This window comes from Giraffa tippelskirchi, chromosome 2 (genome assembly GCF_054371585.1).
Source record: "Giraffa tippelskirchi isolate mGirTip1 chromosome 2, T2T-mGirTip1v1.2.pri, whole genome shotgun sequence".
Taxonomy (NCBI): domain Eukaryota; kingdom Metazoa; phylum Chordata; class Mammalia; order Artiodactyla; family Giraffidae; genus Giraffa; species Giraffa tippelskirchi.
This window is the reverse complement of record NC_137276.1, coordinates 227,952,755-227,973,251: the sequence shown is the minus strand read 5'-3', so window position 1 is coordinate 227,973,251 and position 20,497 is coordinate 227,952,755. Positions and strand designations below refer to the sequence as shown.

Here is a 20,497-nt window from a genome sequence, read left to right as displayed (position 1 = left end):
ATTAATTTATTTATTTTAATTGGAGGCTAATTACTTTACAATATTGTGGTGGTTTTTGCCATACATTGACATGAATCTGAGACACACATGTCCACAGAGGAGTTTTAAAACCAACCTTCCTCACAGCAACTTCCAACCCCTTCCAGGGTGGGTGCTTCCTCACTAGCCCCTTCACGGGTAGCTTGCATCTGTGCTGACATGTGCCTTTGATAAGCCAACACCTTCAGATTAAAGCACGCTTATCAGGATCACAAATCACGCACCTCTGTTAACAGTTTAGGCTGATTTGGGGTTTGTGCTAGAGTGTTCAAGAATGCCTAGAACCTGACGTCTTGGATTCAAAAATAAATTGGAGGAAATTTTCTTAATGGTCTTAACTCTTACCTCAGTTCAGAACCTGACATGAATAGCTCACCAACCAACGTCACCTTTAAGACATATTTACTGACTCACCACAGAAATCTGAGGACATGTGTATATACCTCAACTGGGCCTTTTTTGGTACTGTCTTAAGGATTTACAAGAATGTGTCTTTGGTTACAGCCATCCTGGGTAATAACAGTCAGAGGGCATGAACGTGCACGTTACATGTTGCCAGTAGGAGCTTCATGACCTTAGGCAACCTATCTGAGCTCACCAAGCCTCGTTTCTGCAAAAGCAAGGATAATAAAATCCTCTTCTATATCATCCGAGGATTTCAGGCAACTTAAATGAGTTGGTACCTGTGACAAGACTTGTGAACTGCCAAGCGTGGGTTGAATGTAACTTAAAATTATTATTATTCAGAGCCGGCATAATAAACCGGAAAGGGGGAGCTATGTTCTCGGAAGATGGTCAGGACCTTCTGAGACCCGGTTCTGGATATTTTGACTGACTTAATCCGTGAAACAAGGGGATATTTGACAGAGTGGCATCTGAAGCATTAAGCTAACTAGACCATAGCCAGCAGGACCTTTGTGCACCTTACAAACAAGTTCTTTATCTTCTCCCCTGCCTACGAAAGTTACAGAACCGCCTACATAATAGGATTCAGTGTGGAGCTTATTAACTTGAACTTGTCTGAACTCATGTTCACAAGCCTACCCGCCCCTATCTAGAGCAAACGGGGTCAGATAAAGAGCTCTTACGAAAGAATCCTGTGCTGTGAATCAAACACAGATCACGTTAAACTTCCTGACACTACTTAATTTTTCGGGCAAGTTTTCTTTCTTCTTCCCCCATCCCCCTATCCTGACCTTGGATGAATTTTCCAACGATTCCTGGAATAAGAAGGCTACATTCATCCACCTTTGCATCCTCACAATTTCCAGTGACTCTTAATAGGAATTTCATGCAGCTAGGCTGACAGTAACTTATGTTCTTTTTTTAAAAAAACGATGGTGATTACTCGGAAGCCTATTTTTAGTATTCAGGTGAAACGGTTGTACAGTGCTCCATTAGCATAGCTATTAATACACTTGAGTGTTAATGTCTCTGCCTCGCTTCCCCACAGTTTGTCCTGTTCTGTAAGCTGAATTATGTTCCAGGTGATGTATGATCTTTCCTGTCCCTGCTGTCATCTCCCTGGAGCTCCTTTACCATTGATTTTGCAACAGATGGGGCAGATCCAAGGAGATGAAATATGCCCCCCAATGCGGCATAGCTTCTTTTTGCCAAAGCTGGGGCCAGAGACCGAAAGTGACTCCTGGACCAGTGTCCTAAGATGCCATCAGTTCAGTTCAGTCGTCTCTGACTTTTTGTGACCCCCATGGACTACAGCACGCCAGGCCTCCATGTCCATCACCAACTCCCAGAGTTTACTCAAACTCATGTCCATAGAGTTGGTGATGCCATCCAACCATCTCATCCTCTGTCGTCCCCTTCTCCTCCCACCCTCAACCTTTCCCAGCATCAGGGTCTTTTCAAATGAGAACAGTTGTTCTCATGAGGTGGCCAAAGTATTGGAGTTTCAGCTTCAGCACCAGTCCTTCCAGTGAATATTCAGGGCTGTTTTCTTTTAGGATGGACTGGTTTGATCTCCTTGTTGTCCAAGGGACTCTCAAGAGTCTTCACAGCTCCTTGGAAAACCAGAGTAAAACCTCGGCTCTTCAAAATCCTTACAACAGCCAGGTTTTCTGTAGGAAAAGGATATAACATTCTGATCGTTAGAAGTTTGATGTTTAACTATTTGGAGATCCTAAAGGAAAGCAACCCTGAATGATTGATGGCATCAATGGCTATGAGTTTGAGCAGACTCCAGGAGATGATGAAGGACGGGAAGCCTGGCTCGGTGCAGTCTATGGTGTTGCAAAGAGTTGGGTACAACTGAGTGACTAAGCCACAGCCATTTGGAGATTGGTGTCTAATGTTTCACAGTCCAGTCCTGCCTTAATCTTAAATAGAGATGAAAGGATTTTTTTTTTTTTTTTGGAGAATTTCTTTTCTTGGTAATTCTTCTTTTTAAAAAATACGTATTTGTTTTTTGGCTGAGCTGGTTTTTGTTGCTACTGTACAGGCTTTCTGGAGTTGCGGAGAGTGGAGGCTACTCCCCACTTGCGGTGCCCAGGCTTTCATTGTGGTGGCTTCTCTTGCTATGGAGCTTGAGCTCTAGGGCGTGCAGGCTGTAGCAGCTTTGGTTCCTAGGCTCTAGAGTGCAGGCTTAGTCTGTGGCACATGGGCTTAGTTGCTCCGCAGCATGTGGGATCTTCCCGGGCCAGGGATGGAACTCACGTCTCCTGTATTGGCAGGCGAATTCTTTGCCCCTGAGCCATCAGGGAAGCCCCTTTTCTTGACAATTCTTGATAATGCCTTTCCTAGCTGATTCCAATTCATCAATCAGTCTGAGCTTTAGTCACTGTGTGTTGCTGTAGGTGGAGGTGATGTGGTTTATAAGATAAAAAACAGCAAGCCTGAGGCCTGCTTTCCTATAGAAGGTCATTGGCCTTGTATATCTTTTGATGATTTTTTTTTTTTTTTTGAGCATGTTCCTTTGTTAATCTGTCAGGGCAGGGGCCAGCATGGGATAACATCTGCCCTGGAGTGGCCAGGTGTCTTGGTGAACTGTCAGTGGCATTTAGAGAATCAGGCTTTTTCCATCAGTAGTTCATGGGGCCACAGGCCTCTCCTTGACGGCTTGATCTTGTCAACATGGTTTGCCGCCGGGTATGATGGATCAGTCTCCACTATTTTAAGAATTCGTGTCAGGCCGGGTACGATTTTATTGTCACTTTGCTTTGGATCCTGATTCCAAGTCAAACATCCAAGAGAATCACGCCTGACATTGTAGCCTCGGTTCCTCATCTGTGAGAAAGCATTTGCGCTTTCAGTGCGGAGAAGCCTGTGGATGAAAGAGAGCAGGGGCCAAGTACTTGCCCCCCAAACCAAGTCAGTAGGAAGCTGCAGCTTACAGGAGCTGCTGTTTTCCCGCCTCTTCATCATCATCACAGTTGCTGTCGGCTGCCAAGGCGATCAGTGTCATCTTCTCTTGTGAAGACCAGACACCACCTTTCTATCTTAAACACTTGGATTTAAGTACATCCAAGTGTCAGTCACTCAGTCATGTCCCACTCTCTGCGACCCCATGGACTGTAGCCAACAGACTCCTCTGTCCCTGGGATTCTCCAGGCAGGAATACTGGAGTGGGTTGCCGTTCCCTTCTCCGGGGGATCGTCCCAACCCAGGGATGGAACCCAGGTCTCCTGCATTACAGGCAGATTCTTTACTGCTGAGCCCCCAGGGAATCCAGCATGAAAGCGCATCCAATGTGAAAGTTGTTTTAGTGTTTTTTCTTTTGAAAAATTGTCTGGAAATTAAAAAACTCACCACTTGATCCATGCTAATACACATCTTAATATATCACTCAGTTCAGTATCTTCCCCAAGCTTGGAAAAAAGTATATTGTGATTTTTAAAGCTATGTGCTGGGCTTTCCAAGTGTTGGGTTGGGGTTTTGTTTTTTTTTTTTGTAATAGTTATTTGTTTATCTCTTTGGCTGTGCCAGGTCTTAGTTGTGGCACTCGGGATCTTCGATCTTTGTTGCAGCATGTGGCGAGTGGCATCTAGTTCCCCGACCGGCGATCGAACCCAGGGCCCCTGCATTTGGGGTTCAGAGTCTTAGCCAGTGGACCATCAGGGAAGTCCCTGGGTTGGGTTTTATTTCCAGGTCTCTTCTTGAGTCTCTCTCTGACTTGGGCAATCATATGATCTGCATCAGTCTTTCCATAGGTGATATAAAAGCAGGTTGCCCCTGCCACACCTCATTGGATTGTTATGGAGGTTATGAGTTAACGTCTTTGAAGTGGGTGGCTGGAATGAGCCATGCAGGTATGAGGTGTCCACATGGCTTATCTGGTCAAAGGGACATCGCCCTTACCCCTGGCTCTGGTTTGGTCCTCACAGCTTTGAAGTACCATAAATCATCCAGTGTTTGATCAACTGTGCAGTAATAGCATCCTTCTCAACAATGACCTTAGACCTTTTGGGTCATGTGACTGACCTGACCCAGTTCTGATTGAACACAGTTCCTACACAGTAAGAAATAAAAACTTTGATTCTATTGTGTCGTCCTTCGAAAAATGGGCTGGGATTATTCCCTTGTGCTGGAAAAATGCTTTTCCAGCATTCTGGAAATTGTTCTAAATCTTTACCCTACTGTCTGTATGGGGCTCCTAGGTCAAGTTGCATCCAAGAGAGTTCCGTTGTATACTTTGTGTCAGAGTATGAAAATTTTCACTGGAGACCTCACTCTCTTGAAGGATTGCTAAAAATATAAAATTATGTATTTTCAATTTGTGTGAATTATACATTTTATTAAGAAAGCCACCTTATACCATGTCAGTTTAGCATGAGTGCATGTATGCTCAGTTGCTCAGTCGTGTCCAACTGAGCCCGACTATAGCCCACCAGGCTCCTCTGTCTGTGGGATTCTCCAGACAAGAATACTTGAGTGGGTTGCCATGCCCTCCTCCAGGGGATCTTCCCAACCCAGGGGTCGAATCCCCATCTTCTGTGTCTCCTGCATTGACTGGCAGGTTCTTTACCATCTGAGCCACCAGGGAAGCCCCAGGTAATGCTGCCCTTATCTGTAATGTCTTATCAATTTTTTGCTACTTTTTGAAAATAACTTTTTATTTATGAAGATTTTCAAACACTTGGAAAAGCAAAGTAAACAGTCTAATGAACCCCATGGATTCAGCTCATCACCCAGTTTCTAATCAACACATGGAATATCTCCCCTTCCCATCCTTACAACTCCTGGTAGTTTTAAACACACCCCCTAGCATCATATCATTTCAATGATATGCGTCTCTAAGAGATAAGGAGTCACAAAAGTTCTTTCTTAATATCAAATATCGATTCTGTATTTGAATTTCCCAAACTGCCTCAAGAATCTGTTTTTCTACTTAGCATGTTTGGATGATAATTCAGATAAGACAGACCCATTCCACTTGGTTGATATTTCTTAACCTCTGTTAATATCTGGGTTATTTGTCTGGTAGAAAGTCCCTTTTCAGACACTTTTTGGCAATAGCACCCTGTTAGCACATCCCTTTATCCATCTATTTATTGCAAACTCTGAGATCTGAAAAAGTGGTCAAGTCAGAGTGTTTTGTTGATTCTGTTTTCATTTACGTGAGATGTCCTGTTACTGCTGCCCATCAAGAGGCACATGCCGTTTTGCTGTCTCCCCTTTTGTGTGTCAGATCAGTCTATCCCTGAATCGCTGTGTGGTCAGTCTGATCCAGCTTCTAAAATTCCCTGTCAGCTTTTCACCTCCTGGTTTTAGCTGCCATTCGTGACCCTGGCCTCCTGAGTCATCATTTCATTAGGGCTTCAGCACCCAGTGCATAACTTACTTTGAAAGATTTTTCCAAAAGTGTCCCTCAGTGGGTATTAGACACGTTGAATGATTCTCAACATGATTTTTTTTAAGGAAAAAGTGATTGCCTGATTCAAAATGTTTTTACATCTTTATATAGAGACACATATTTTTCGAGTTGTTAACTAGAAAAATAAAAAATAATTCTAAGTCTCGAAGATAGGAGATGAGTATGGGCTTCCCCCGTTGCTCAGTGGTAAAGAATCCCACCTGCAAGTGCAGGAAACGCAAGAGACTTGGGTTCGATCCCCGGGTCAGGAAGATCCCCTGGAGAAGGAAATGGTAACCCACTCGTATATTCTTGCAGGGAAAATCCCATGGACAGAGGAGCCTGGCAGGCTACAGGGATCGCAAAGAATCAGATGTGACTGAGCGACTGAGCACAGCACCGGCCTGAGAAACAATTAGTGAAGAGTTGGCTTCTGTACTCTTTTCCCATAAACGCCAATTAAAGAGTTGAAATTTCCATTGTTTCTGAGGGTTTTGTTTTTTTCTTAGAGAACACAAGTGATTTTAAAGCTTGTATCTTCCTTAACACACGAGGAAATCAATTTAAAGTATTCCACATTCACGTTGATGTATGGCAAACACCAACTCAATATTGTAACTATCCTTAAAAAAGTTCTAAGTACCAAAAAAAAATTAAAAAGTAAAAAATAAAGTACTCCATACTAATGGAATAAAAAATAAAGTACCCCATGTTCCTTTTTTTAATAATGTAAAAAAAAAAAATCAATGATTAAATAGTGACGTTTTCTTTAAACAAAGCATAATGGTGATCCCATTTCACAAAACAGAAGGGTCTAGACTCCTTCTAAGTGCTGACTCATTGGAAAAGACCCTGTTACTGGGAAGGATTGAAGGCAGAAGGAGAAGGGGCGACAGAGGATAAGATGGTTGGATGGCATCACTGACTCAATGGACATGAGTTCGAGCAAACTCTGGGAGATAGTGAAGGACAGGGAAGCCTGGCATGCTGCAGTCCATGGGGTTGCAAAGAGTCAGACACAACTCAGTGACTGAAAAACATGGGCTTCCCTTGTGGCTCAGATGGTAAAGAAGCTACTTGCAATGCAGGAGACCCGGGTTCAATCCTTGGGTCAGGATGATGCCCTGGAGAAGGGAATGGCTACCCACTGCAGTATTCTTGCCTGGAGAATTCCATGCACAGAGGGGCCTGGTGGGCTGCAGTCCATAAGGTTACACAGAGTTGGACACGACTTAGCAACTAACACTATACTCCTCCTCATTCTTTTACATCCTCATCTAGATTTCAGACCTCTTTTTGGTGTGAAAATGTTTCTGCTTTATAGCTTACTTATTTCATAAAAGGTAGATCCGATCCTGAATTGAATTCAGGAGCTTTTGACCACGAGCCCAGGACTGTGTTACAGCCTCATCTCCTGGAGTGTGTGATGTCCTTGTGAAGCCCAGAAACATGGGTCCAGCTGATGAATTTATGACCAAAAGTTCATCTGGGTCTTAGACTAAAGATTTTTAAGTTGAACCTAGGTCTCTGGATTTTATATATCATTCCACTTTTTATGTGGAATAACCTTCATCAGAATCATTTCAGGAAATGAGAAAAGTAGGATATGGTTATGAGTCAACCTTGGAAAACTACAGCATGGAATGAATTAGTCAGAAGAAGGGTTTCGGTGGCCAACATGAGCTGTGTGCTATCAGGAAATGGTGTGACTTTCCATGATTTTATGTTCTGCAAATCATGTGGCATAATGCTCCAGACACCTGGAGTCTTTTTTTTTTTTAAGCCACAAGTTTTGAGATAGAATTGAAAAGTATCCTGGAGTGAAAGCACAGCCTCTTCCGTAGTTGTGTATCCATACTGACAGCTCGAATGGGTTTCCACCCCAGTCCCACTCCGTGAGGGATACAGACATTCACCTGAAAGCCCTTTGGGTGAAGCTCTTTTGGGTCAAGTCAGAAAAGCAGTCAGTCTTGACAGAGTCGCTGCTACCGAGGGGTGACCTCTGTCCTTTTGTTGTCTCTGACACTTTTTTTCATACTTAGTGTTGCTGGTTATGAAGCAATGTCATTCCCAGTCAGCAGGCGAGTTGCTCTCCCCGTGTTGTGCTGTTTTGGAAGGGTGCTCTGAAGTTCAGAACCAGGCGGCGTGATCTGGCCTTCCATCATCCTATTTAAGGGCAAAGGGGACCTTGCGGAAAAGGAGTGGATTGGAAGTTTGGATCTTGTAAGTTTCGTAAAACTACGTCCCTAGAGGAAACTGTTGAAAACGGAGTCAACCGGTAAAAATAAACACGGAGAGAAATAAGTTTGTTGTTTTATTGGCAATAGAAGTTGGTTAAAGACAGTCGAGAATAATCAAGTCACCTCTGTCCTCTCTGTTGGGCTTGGTAGGTACAAACATCATTCAGTAATTACAGCTTGGAAAATAGATGTATATAGAGATAGAGAGAGATTCAGAGAGAAATAGAGATATCTGTATCCTCCTTTAATCGCTCAGTCGTGTCCGACTCTTGCGACCCCATGGACTGTAGCCCACCAGGCTCCTCTGTCCATGGGATTCTCCAGGCAAGAATACTGGAGTGGGCTGCCATTTCCTTCTCCAGATATATGTATATGAATATATATATTTTAACCAGCCGATCTAGTGGAACGATTCATTAAGAATAGAGCCTACGCCTGACTACTCAACTCCCATTGAACATCAGTGAGAGTCCAGTTGACTCTATCGCCCTTCGAAACCTTATAAACATTCCTCTGGAAGAACCCTGTCCACCAGGTTTGCCTTGTTTGCCACATGTGGCCACCTGGTAAGATTCCTGTGGCGAATCACCTGTCCCCACGTTAACCGCAGGACGGCTTCATGTCCCTGTCACGTGGCATCACTGGTAACGATCGAACCCTCTCCCTCCCCTTCCAGCCTGGACCTCACTGTGTGCCACAGACAGATGCTGAACAATCTCCCCTAAAATTCACACTTGAAAATCCTAGACGCCCCCCTGCCACGTGATGGGATTAGGAAGGGGGGGGCCCTTGAGGAGGTGATCAGGTCAGAAGGCAGAATCCATGAATGGGATTAAGTATTGTTGCTGCTCAGTCATGTCTGACTCTTTGGGACCCCATGGACTGTCAGTCCATCTCAGGCTCCTCTGTCCATGGGGTTCTCCAGGCAAGAAGGCTGGAATGGGTTGCCGTTTCCTCCTCCAGGGGATCTTCCCGACCCCAGGGGTCGGGCTCACATCTCCCTCCATTGGCAGGCATGGGCAAGCAGATTCTTTACCACCCTGAGCCACCAGGGAAGCACAAATGGGATTAGTGCCCTTATAAGAGAGACCCCAGGAGAGCTCCCTGCCCCCTCTGCCACGAGGACACGGCAAGAAGATAGCCCTCTACGAACCAAGAATCAGGCTCCCACCAGACACCAAACCTGCCAGCACCTCGATCTTGGACTTCCCAGTCCCTGGAACTGTCAGAAATAAATTTCTGCAGTTCTAAGCCATCCAGTCTGTGGTATTCTGTTTTAGCAACTGAACAAAGTCAGCAGGTGCGGGTGTCACCCGGGGACCTTGTGAACAGGCAGACTCTGCTTCGCTGGGTCTCAGGTGGGGCCTGGTGTTCTGCGTGTCTCATGGCTCACAGGTGAGGCCAGTGCTGCCGGCTGGGGCCCGCCCCGTGAGTATCTGGGCCATCCAGGGCAGCGCTCTGTAAATGAACTCTGTCTGCAGAGTTAGCAAGAAGCCCAGCCCCGAAGGGTGCCACCCCCTGATGCTAATACCTGCCGAGCCCTGTGTGTCCAGGACCTCCAGTCTCTTGACATGACATTCAGACCTCCCCCTGCAGGACGGGAAACACCCCAGGATGGAGGAACCTCACAGGAACGTGGCAGGAGTCCCCTGCTGCCCCCTTCACCCAGCATAACTTACTGCCGCACGTCATCCTCTGAGCCACACACATGGTTGTCTGCCCCGGATTCTGCCTGTAAAGGCCTGATAATTCCTTCCCTATCTCCACTGACCATACTCTTTCTTAGTATGAAGATTTCTAGAAGAATTGGTCATCTAAGTCTTCTCATGGGACCCATGAGCCCTACTCTTTTTTTTTTTTTAATCTATTTTTAATTGGAGGATGATTGCTTTACAATGTTGTGTTGGTTTCTGGCGCACATCAGCATGAATGAGCCATAGGTATACGTATGTCCCCTCCCTCTTGAACCTCCCTCCCACCCACCCACCCCATCCCACACCTCTAGGTTGTCACAGAGCACCAGCTGGAGCTCCTTGCATCATATAGCAAATTCCCACTGGCTGTTTTACATATGATAACATATATATTTCAGTGCTGCTCTCTGAGTTCATCCCACCCTCTCCTTCCCCCACTGTGTCCACAAGCCTGTTCCTTATGTCTGTGTCTCCTTTGCTGCCCTGCGGAATAGGTTCAGCAGTACCATTTTTCTAGATTCCATATATATGCGTTCATATACAGTATTTTTCTCTTTCTGACTTACTTCTCTCTGTATAACACGAGCTCTACTCTTAATCTTCATGCTAAGATTTTTTTTTTTTTATTACACCCCCCTTGTCTTCATCCACCAGTGTGCAGGGCTCAGAAAGTTCAGGAGGACGAGAAAGCATTTCAACTTTAGTGGCCAAGGGAGAAACGCTGGAAGTTCTACCAGTGATGATTTGAGAGGTTTAAGAATTCCTTTAGGCTCATTTAGAAAAAGAAAGAAGAAAGAATGGTCTCCAGGGAGGCCCCCACCCTAGGCCCTGCAGCACTTGCTGTATTTCAGAACCACCCATTGTCCGAACGTGGGTTTTGTGTTTTGGACTTGCTGAAGAATCGTTAAATCAAAGTATCGGAGCTGCCTCTTTCTCCCTTGATGGCTCCGATAGAAATAGATTGAATCTTTCATTGGTTATTTTATGACCATGGAATTTTCAAATAAACCAGCAAATCGACATCATTATTTTAAGATCCTAGGAAATATGATTCAGGGTTTGTCATTTTTTTCCAAGGAAGAAACTGTTATAGATATTTTCTGCAAGGGTAAATTTCTGTGACTTTTCCAGTTAGAAGCCGGCCAGCAACCTCTCACACAGCCCGTTTGAAAAGAAACAGTGTTCAGAATGTAGGAGTAAAAATAGTTACTCTTGGCTCGCTCGCACCCTCATGGATGGCTTCCCTTGGTGTAATGGGTGCCTTTGAAAGCCTTGCCTCTGTTTTCCTTGGGTCTTTGTTTAGGAAAAAAGAAAAAGCCCCATTCCAAATGACTGCCAAAAATGTGGCATTTGAAAAGGCAAGTGGAATCATGGTCATCGAGTTGGCTGTCTTACTTTATCAACATCAGAGAGTTCTGTGGCTTTGCATGTATGAATGACTGACTTAGGGCTTGGTCCTAGATGATGGCAGGATGTGAGCTCCATCAGATACACAGCGGAGCTTTGCACACACCACTGAGTGTGTCAGAAGGGAGCTGGCTGTGCATTCCAGTGGTGACATTCCTGTCCAAATGGTTTTCTTCCAGTGCCTTTTCCTTGAAAACATTCAGGCAAACTGTAGATAGGAATTTGTGCCTCTGCAGAGACCTTATATGAGGATTTTTGGTAAGAGTGGTTATATGGTTGTGTGTGCATGCTCAGTCATGTCCGGAGACCCCCTGGAACCAGAGACCACCCGGCTCCTCCGTCCATGGAACGTCCCAGGCAAGAACACTGGAGTGGGTTGACATTTCCTCCTCCACGGGATCGTCCTGTCCCAGGGATCAAACCCACGTCTCCTGACTCTCCTGGGTGGATTCTTTACCACTGGGTGGCTCAGACAGTAAAGAATCTGCCTGCAGTGCAGGAGACCAGGGTTTGATCCCTGGGTCAGGAAGATCCCCTGGAGAAGGGAATGGCTACCAACTCCAGTATTATTGGGAAATCCCACGGAAAGAGAAGTCAGGAGGCCTACAGTCCATGGGGTCTCAGAGTCGGACATGACTGAGCATGCATACACACACACACACACACACACACACACACACACACACCTAGCTCCCTGAAGGCCCCATCTCCAAATACAGACACATTCTGAGCTTCTAGGGGGTTAGGACTGCAACACAGGGGTTTGGGAGGGAATGCAACTCAGCCCATAACTAAGGTTGTAGAAACCTTAGTTTGAAACTGCAAAATTATTTCTTAAACTTGGATTCTTTTGTATTCCATCCACTCCTTTTCAAGAATGGTCCTGTCAGCATCTCAGCAGGGGAATGGCATATCTGGAATTTTAATGTGGAAGTAAGAATTGCAACAGCAACCTTGTTCTCCAAGTGATATTTCTGGTCCCTGGGGAGGGTTTTACTCTAGGAGAAATGGATTAGTATAGGCGTCCAGAATGCTCCATGGGTAACAGAGTGGACCTCTGCCGCTTTGGAGTCTCAGCTGTGCTTCCTCCCTGCTCACTGGCCCACCTCGCCATGGAGACTACAGGACTTCTGGGGGTTGGCCCTCAGACGAACACCCAGCTTCTGTGCCTAGGAGCTCCTGGGGTCAATGCTGGGGGCCAGGTCTACCCCGGGGGCCTGCCGGCTCCTCCAAGAACCACAGTAGAGTCATATCTGGGCCCCCGGCAGTATCTGGCCTGTGGTAGATATTCACTGAATGGGTGAATTTCAGAAGTGTGTAAGCCATGAGGGCTACTGACCTCCTTGTCCTCTGTCATGTCCGTTTAGGGGCAGAGGATCCCACTAGTGGAGTTAACCATCACCCTTTGCTTTGGGTATGTTGGGAGCAAGGCTGTATGGGGCAGTCCTGTTTCAACCCAGGCTGGAGGAGAGACTATTCATTTTCCAAATCTACCTCCACAACTGGTCCTCTGGGGGTCTAGCTGCCCAGCACTAACACTGATTTTGAGCAACCACAGCACGTCCTGTAACAGTTACGTCTTTAAACCACCTAAACCACCATGTGCCAAAATGAACACTGTTATGAAGAAATAAAGATAATAATTACACCGAGTCATAGGCTGTCCGAGAAATTGCCGTAGGGGCAGATTTCGTCTTTTTGAACATAGGCTACCAAAACCATGACTGCTGGGCGCCTGACTCTAGCCTTTTGCCCAGAACCCTCGAGAGCCACTTACAGCCTGAGTCAGAAGACGCCAGGACCCAAACAGGGCAGGCATGGACACGGCGCCTTAGTCACCAGCCAGAGACACACGGCTTCCTTTCGTCACATAGGATTGAGGCCGTAACGCGCATGCGTAACAGAAGGGGGGTCGTCAGACGTGCCTAGTGGGTCATGTCACCGCATCGGGCAAACGAAATCTCACAGTCCCCCTCCCGGTTGTTGACCACAGGGCAGTTCGTTTGGCAGTGCCAGTCAGCAAAATCATCGAACCTAGACAAGAAACATGCATTTTTTGTAATTGCTTTATCCTGTGATAGTCCTTTGCTTGAATTCATAATATAAAACTTGGAAGAAAGTTTTCTTTAGATGACACCAGGAGAGAATTTTGGGCTTCCCAGGTGGTGCTAGTGGTAAAGAACCTGCCTGCTAATGCAGAAGACCTAAGACATGTGGGTTCGATCCCTGGGTCAGGAAGATCCCCTGGAGAAGGGCATGGCAACCCACTCCAGTATTCTTGTCAGGAAAATCCTATGGACAGAAGGGCCTGTCTGGCTACAGTAGATAGGGTTGCAAAGAGTCGGATACAACTGAAGCGACTTAGCACACACACAAGACAATTTAACTTTCTTCTGCCAGCCCATTTTTCAGTAGACTTTAGTAGAATTACTAGGGGATGCAGACATTCATAACAGCTTTTTAAATTATTATGAGTAATATTTTTCAATGAAAACTTTTATTTCTCATCATGTTTAGCAAAATATCAATTGTATCACAAGATAAAGACAAAGATTTTGCTGCCATAACAGTATTTAAATTTTAAGTACATAAATGTTGTGTTAAAATGTACTGTGCTTGATTCGCTGATGTAGAGAGTGAGCTAGTGGTAACCAGTGGGGAAGAGGAAGAGGGAGCGGGCAATATAAAGGTAAGGGAGTAAGAGGTACAAACTATTAGGTATAAAATAAGTTGCAAGAATATATTGTATAATACAGGGAATACAGCCAATATCTTATAACAACTATAAATGGAATATAACCTTTAGAATTGTGAATCACTGTTATACAGCTATAACATATAATATTGTACAGCAACTATACTTCAGTTTAAAAAAAAAATACTATGCTCCTATTTCAAACATTTCAATAGCACAGAAAAGGTAATTCCTGAGCATGTACTGACTTAACCTGTTTGACCGCTTTTATCCGTTCGAAGTCTGCACTTTCCAAAGTTTACATTTGAAATCTCAGCTTTCCCAGTCTTAAGAGGTCATTCCAGAGCTTTTGCAGGAATCAGAGAGATGCCATTTTATTAAGAGAACTGATTTGACTATTGTTTATTTCAGAAATCTGAATCATCCAGCTCACATCTAACCTTGCAAAACAAGTTTCCTATGTAGTTTTGAAAGCAAACAGTACCCTGTAATTAAAATACATTGAACGTCTTAATCCAGTGTTTCTCACAAAGTGGTAGAGTGTAGTTCTTAGGAACATGAGCTTAGAACCCATAGACTTCAGTTCACAATCCTGGTTCCAAAGCTGACAGATAGTGAGTCTTCTTAGCTCAGTTGGTAAAGAATCCGCCTGCAATGCAGGAGACCCCGGTTTGATCCCTGGGTTGGGAAGATCCCCTGGGGAAGGAAAAGGCTACCCACCCCAGTATTCTGGCCTAGAGAATTCCATGGACTGTACAGTCCATGGGGTCACAAAGAGTCGGACACGACTGAGCAACTTTCACACTTTACATAAGTTAATCACCTGAAATTTCTCACAAATATGACAGACTTAAACTGGACACCGTGAAAATGCTACTGAGTCCACTCCAAATAATTAGCTCATCTCCCCAGGTAAAGAACTTCTAAAGGAATATGGTAGTGAACTGTACATACTAAGTTGCTTCAGTCGTGTTCAACTCTGGGCAACCCTGTGAACTGTAGCCCTCCAGGCTCCTCTGTCCATGGGATTCTCCAGGCAAGAATCCTGGAGTAGGTTGCCAGGCCCTCCTCCAGAGGATCATCCTGACCCAGGGATTGAACCCATGTCTTTTGTGTCTCCTGCACTGGCAGATCGGACTGCTGGAATGAAATTCCACAGTCTGGATGACTTAAGTAACAGACATGTATTTCTTACAATTCTGAACTCTGGGGAGTCTCCCGAAACCTCGCTGGCGAGGCTTGAAGGTGATTATCTTTTTGCCGTGTCCTCACATGGCAAAGAGACAGCAAACTCTGGTCTTTCTTCCTCTTGATATCTTTTTTTTTTTTTTGGCTGCACCACATATGTTGTCACCCTGCTTATTTAACTTATATGCAGAGTACATCATGCGAAATACAAGGCTGATGGATCCCAAGCTAGAATCAAGATTGCCAGGAGAAATATCAATAACCTCAGATATGCAGATGGCACCACCCATATGGCAGAAAGCAAAGAGGAACTAAAGGGCCTCTTGATGAAGGTGGAAGAGGAGAGTGGAAAAGCTGGCTTAAAACTCAACATTCAGAAAACTAAGATCATGGCATCTGGTCCCATCACTTCATGACAAATAGATGGGGAAACAATGGAAACAGTGGCTGACTTTATTTTCTTGGGCTCCATAATCACTGTGGATGGTGACTGCAGCCACGAAATTAAAAGATGCTTGCTCCTTGGAAGCAAAGTTATGACCAACTTAGACAGAGTATTAAAGAGGAAAGACATCACTTTACCGACAGAGGTCCATCTGGTCAAAGCCATGGTTTTTCCAGTAGTCATGTATGGATGTGAGAGTTGGACCATCAAGAAGGCTGAAGTCTTCAACATATGAAATTGAGGTGGGGGTGCGGGAGATGCAATTCGGTCCATAGCAGAGGGAGAGGTACTTAGTTTATCTCATTCTCCTGGCCCTTTCATGACAAGTTTTTACTTTTTCTGCTGGGACTTTTCCCAAATTTTCTGTATCTGCTGGGGTATTTGCCTTCATGGCACGTAAGGGTCTAAGCGTGGAGATGATAGATCACCCAGGAAAGCTTTTCTCTTGGCTCCACTGGAAATGCTCAGATCTCTCAGGTTCTCCCGTGCCTGGCTCAGGTCCTGAGATCCCAGCTGCTAGGGACTCTAGTCCTTCCCTGACACCACGGCCCCTTGGTTCTGGAAGTGGCCTGCCTGCAGCCTGGTGGCAGCCTTTCTGTGACTCTTTCGCTTCCAAACAAAACACACCACCCAAACCCACTATGCTGCTCACTGTGTAGATGTTTCAAAGCAAGGATCCCCACAGAGAAGGCTGTGGGAGGCATTCATTCATGCAGACATGTCCCTGTAATCCAGAAGGCCATTTTTACTAAGTCATGCACTTGTGACTCATCATTTCTCCACCTTTTCAGTTTTCCAGATAGGACATTGTAATGGGGCAAGCGACTTATACCCTTCCTGTTTCCCCTCTCAGTGGGAAAAAAGACACTCTCTTTCCATATCTAAAATGGAATCGAACACTTATTGTAACATGTACATCTCAAGGGAAAACCCATTGCTATTTTGAACCTACTTCCTCCTATTCTTCAGTTCCTGGTACAGTGGATGTTGTTTATGTCCCCTGACTTCTACTTACTGAACTGGAGGGTTACAAAAACTTAGTTGCTTATTAGTGTTTGAGAACTCTATGTTTGTCTTCAAACTACAAAGACAGTTTTAAGCTACAGGTGGTTTTTCTTTCATGTTCATGTGTGGGCCACCTGTAGACAAATATGTGAAAAACTGACTCCTTGGAAAAGACCCTGATGCTGGGAAAGATTGAAGGCAGGAGGAGAAGGGACAACAGAGGATGAGATGGTTGGATGGCATCACCAACTCAACGGACATGAGTTTGAGCAAGCCCCGGGAACTGGTGATGGACAGGAAGGCCTGGAGTGCTGCAGTCCATGGGGTCGCAAAGAGTCGGACACAACTGAGCGACTGAACTGAACTGAACTGAACTGTAGACAATATATTAGCATTACTGGGATTCTTTTCAAATCTTTTAATGCTCAATTATTGCAGGAAGTGCTTTTTAAGTGAAAGCGTACTTAGTTTGAAGCAAATAAAATGGTTTTTATGTTTAAAGCAAAACCAAACCTAATGGAAAGGAAGAGACGGTGAACAAGTTATTGAGTCAGGATTTTTATGTCATTTCCTCTTCAGTTCATGTCCGTTTCCTCTTAGAGCCAAAATTTAGTAAGTTCTCTGCCTGCTGGCAAGTGTTTGGAGCCGGAGGTTGTTATTAGGCAGAGTTTTGGGGGATTTTTGAATGGAAAAAAGTGAACTTTTGCCTGGTGTGATTTCTAGGCATTTTCTGAGTCACCGAAATGTTTGTTGTTATCTGTTTTACTTCTGTAAGTCACTTTCTTTTACCACTCTTCCGATGATCAAAGAGCATGTTGTATCTCTGAGGGATGTCATCTTATTCAAGATGCACTGAAATCGCCCAACAGTTTTCCATGTGTTCACCAAGCAGTTGAGACTTGGACAGTATCTCCTTTGGACTCATTTTAAATGACATGTTCCAGAGGAACTCTGTTAAAAGAGGTCATTGTTTCCTTATGGACAAGACATTAAATGAATGTGTTTGGCCCGCTGGGGCTGTTCTTAGAATGTTAGAACAAACCTGCTTGAGTTTAGATCCCAGAGTTGTTATCCTTCCAGGAACGTTTGTAAATCGTGAGAAACATTGGGGCTGCAGTGGTGACGGGGAGTGGGGTCAGGGGGAGAGCTGCTGACCTTCAAGGAGGAGTCCCTGAAACAGTCTAGAATGCAAAGAGCAGGACAACATGGGAAAGTTCATTTCATCCAAAACATCCTGTTTCATGAGCATATACATTAGTCAAACTTGTCAAATTGTACATTTCGAAGATGGAAAGTTTATTGTATATCAATAAAGTTGTTTATTGTTGTTTTCAGTCAGGTCTGACTCTTTGCCACCCCACAGACTGCAGCACACCAAGCTTCCCTGTCCTTCATTATCTCCCAAGGTTGCTCAAATTCCTGTCCATTGAGCAAGCGATGCTATCCAATCCTCTCATCCTCTGTTACCCTCTTCTCCTCCTGCCCTCAATCTTTCCCAGCATCATGGTCTTTTCCAAGTGGTGGCTCTTCGCATCAGGTGGCTAAAGTATTGGAGCTTCAGCTTCACCATCAGTCCTTCCAGTGAATATTCAGGGTTGATTTCCTTTAGGATGGACTGGTTTGATCTTGCTGCCCAAGGGACTCTTAAGAGTCTTCTCCAGCACAATTCAATTCTTTGGCAACCGTTCTTCGGCCCTCAGCCTTCTTCATGGGCCAACTCTCACATCCATACATGACTACTGGAAAAACCACAGCTTTGTATTAAAAAAAAAAAAAAAAGTCCTGAGTGTAAAATTCCTGAGAAACGCTGAGACAAGCCATAGGCTCACTTGACTCTTAGGACATAAAAGATCTTCCCACTCGACACCCGCCCCCCCCCATCCTTCACAAAGGGGCAGACTGAGTGACCTCATCTCTTTTCTCAGTGTTCTTTCGCCCGTGTCCCACATTGCAGCAGCTTTCATCAGAAACCACAAGGAGCTCGAGATACACTTCCTCATTTGCAAAATGACCTTCTTAGGACTCAGATCGGTTCTCAGTGGGGACCCATGCTCACATACGTCACTGGCCCAACCTTTTGTGGGAAAATATGAAACCGCAGTTCAGATTGTCCTCCGGCCGGGTTTTGGAAGGGTGGGTGACACGTGCTGACCAGGCCTGCACTGCCCACTGTGCGATGCTGTGGTCTCCCCACCCCAGAGCAGGAAGCAAACTTGAGGAGACAGTGAAACAAAGCCAGGGTGTAGGGGAGGGGTGCTGGTCTTGTGACTTTGCTTAGCTCTTGCCTCCTGGTTTAGTTTGCGCTCCACTGAGAAGTCACGGGGACTGCTGAACCAGAGGGCTGATCAGCCCACCCACGATTGCAGGTGCAGGGCAGGGGAAAGGTGGTCCCAGCAGCTCTCACACCACCGACAGGGGGCCGGAGGAGAAGCTTGGTCCACATATCAGATGCCTCCATCTTATCTCACTGCCCCCTGGCCTTCAGGGATGCGCCTTGGTGTTCACATGGCACAGCCTTACGAAGCTTCCCTGCTCCCACCCAGTGGTACCCTGGGCTCCCCTTCTGCACGTACCACCAGTACTGCTGTTGGCTAAGACATAAAGGAGAGTTCTCAGGGCATGTGTGCCAAGTTGCCTCAGTCGTGTCTGACTCTTTGCAACCCCGTGGACTGCAGCCCGCCAGGCTCCTCTGTCCATGGGATTCTCCAGGCAAGGATACTGGAGTGGGTTACCGTACCCTCCTCCAGGGGATCTTCCTGACTCAGGGATCTAGCTGGCGTCCCTTATGTCTCCTGCATTGGCAGGCAGGTTCTGTACCACTAGAATCACCTGGGAAGCCCCCCAGTTCTAAGTGAAAGTGAAACTGTTAGTCGCTCAGTCGTGTCCGACTCTTTGTGACCCCATGGCCTATAACCCACCAGACTCCTCTGTCCATGAGATTCCCCAGGCAAGAATACTGGAGTGGGTAGCCCTTCCCTTCTCCAGGGGATCTTCCCGACCCAAGAGTCGAACCCAGGTCTCCCACATTGCAGGTGGATTCTTTACCATCTGAGCCACCGGGGAAGCTCTGATGGAAAGTGGGTGTTTCCAGAGAGCAGGGCAGTATCTCCTTCACTTGCTCTCTCTCAGGGACCCGCGTGGCTCCTCCTCAGAAGATGCTTAGGAAAAAAGCTTGATGAATGACCAAGGAAAGGAACCACAAATCAGATTCTCCTGCAACTCATTTACAAGTTTTAAAAGGTGCCAGGTATCTTTTTCTTTTCTTTTCTTTTTCCCTAAATTCCTCTTTCCTTTTCAATATTTTGGAATTTACAGAGAACACGATCATGAATTCATTCAGCCACTCAGTCCACAGAGAATCTCTGAGCCATCTCCCGGGGGCCGGGACCTGGGCTGGATGTGCCTGGAGGGCTCCCTGTGCCAGCAGGGAGGTCACTTTCCAGTCCTACACTCCAGACCAGTTACCGCTGTCACGTGTTCCAGGAAGGAAAGTAAAGTGAAGTGAAGTTGCTCAGTCGTGTCCGACTCTTTGCGACCCCATGGACTGTAGCCTATCAGGCTTCTCCATCTATGGGATTTTCCAGGCAAGAGGACTGGAGTGGGCTGCCGTTTCCTTCTCCAGAGGGTCTTCCTGACCCAGGGGTCAAACCCGGGTCTCCTGCATTGCAGGCAGACGCTTTACCCTCTGAGCCACCAGAGAAGCCAGGAAGGGAAAGGAGTGCTTAGCAGAGGACTCGGCTGTGTCCGAGGGGCAGCATCTCTGGGGAGTGGTGTTTCCGCTGTTATTCAAGCGGGGCTCAGAGTTGGAGCCGACGCACAAGGCGGCCCAGCAGATAGCTGCCTGGATAAAGGTCCTGAGACGTGAAGACCCGGCCGGGGCAGCATCCAGGAACCAGGACAGCGGCCTGAGCTGGCCTGCGTCGCGGGCGGGACTCGCACCAAGGGATAGCAGGAACCACTTGTCACGAGTCTGGGTTT

The 20,497-nt window shown here is 45.9% G+C and overlaps 1 protein-coding gene and 1 long non-coding RNA gene across 4 annotated transcripts in view; one reads left to right on the top strand and one right to left on the bottom strand.

The window, feature by feature from the left end:
- The window catches only part of RCAN1 (regulator of calcineurin 1), a 108,501-nt gene that overhangs the window by 56,436 nt on the left and 31,568 nt on the right, over nt 1–20,497 (top strand). The gene's annotated exons all lie outside the window — the stretch shown is intronic.
- Nucleotides 13,942–18,298, bottom strand: LOC145539256 (uncharacterized). The gene is made up of 2 exons (XR_014077672.1): nt 18,244–18,298; nt 13,942–14,316 (listed from the first exon to the last, which is right to left on the bottom strand). It is a non-coding gene; the product is annotated as an uncharacterized LOC145539256 (long non-coding RNA).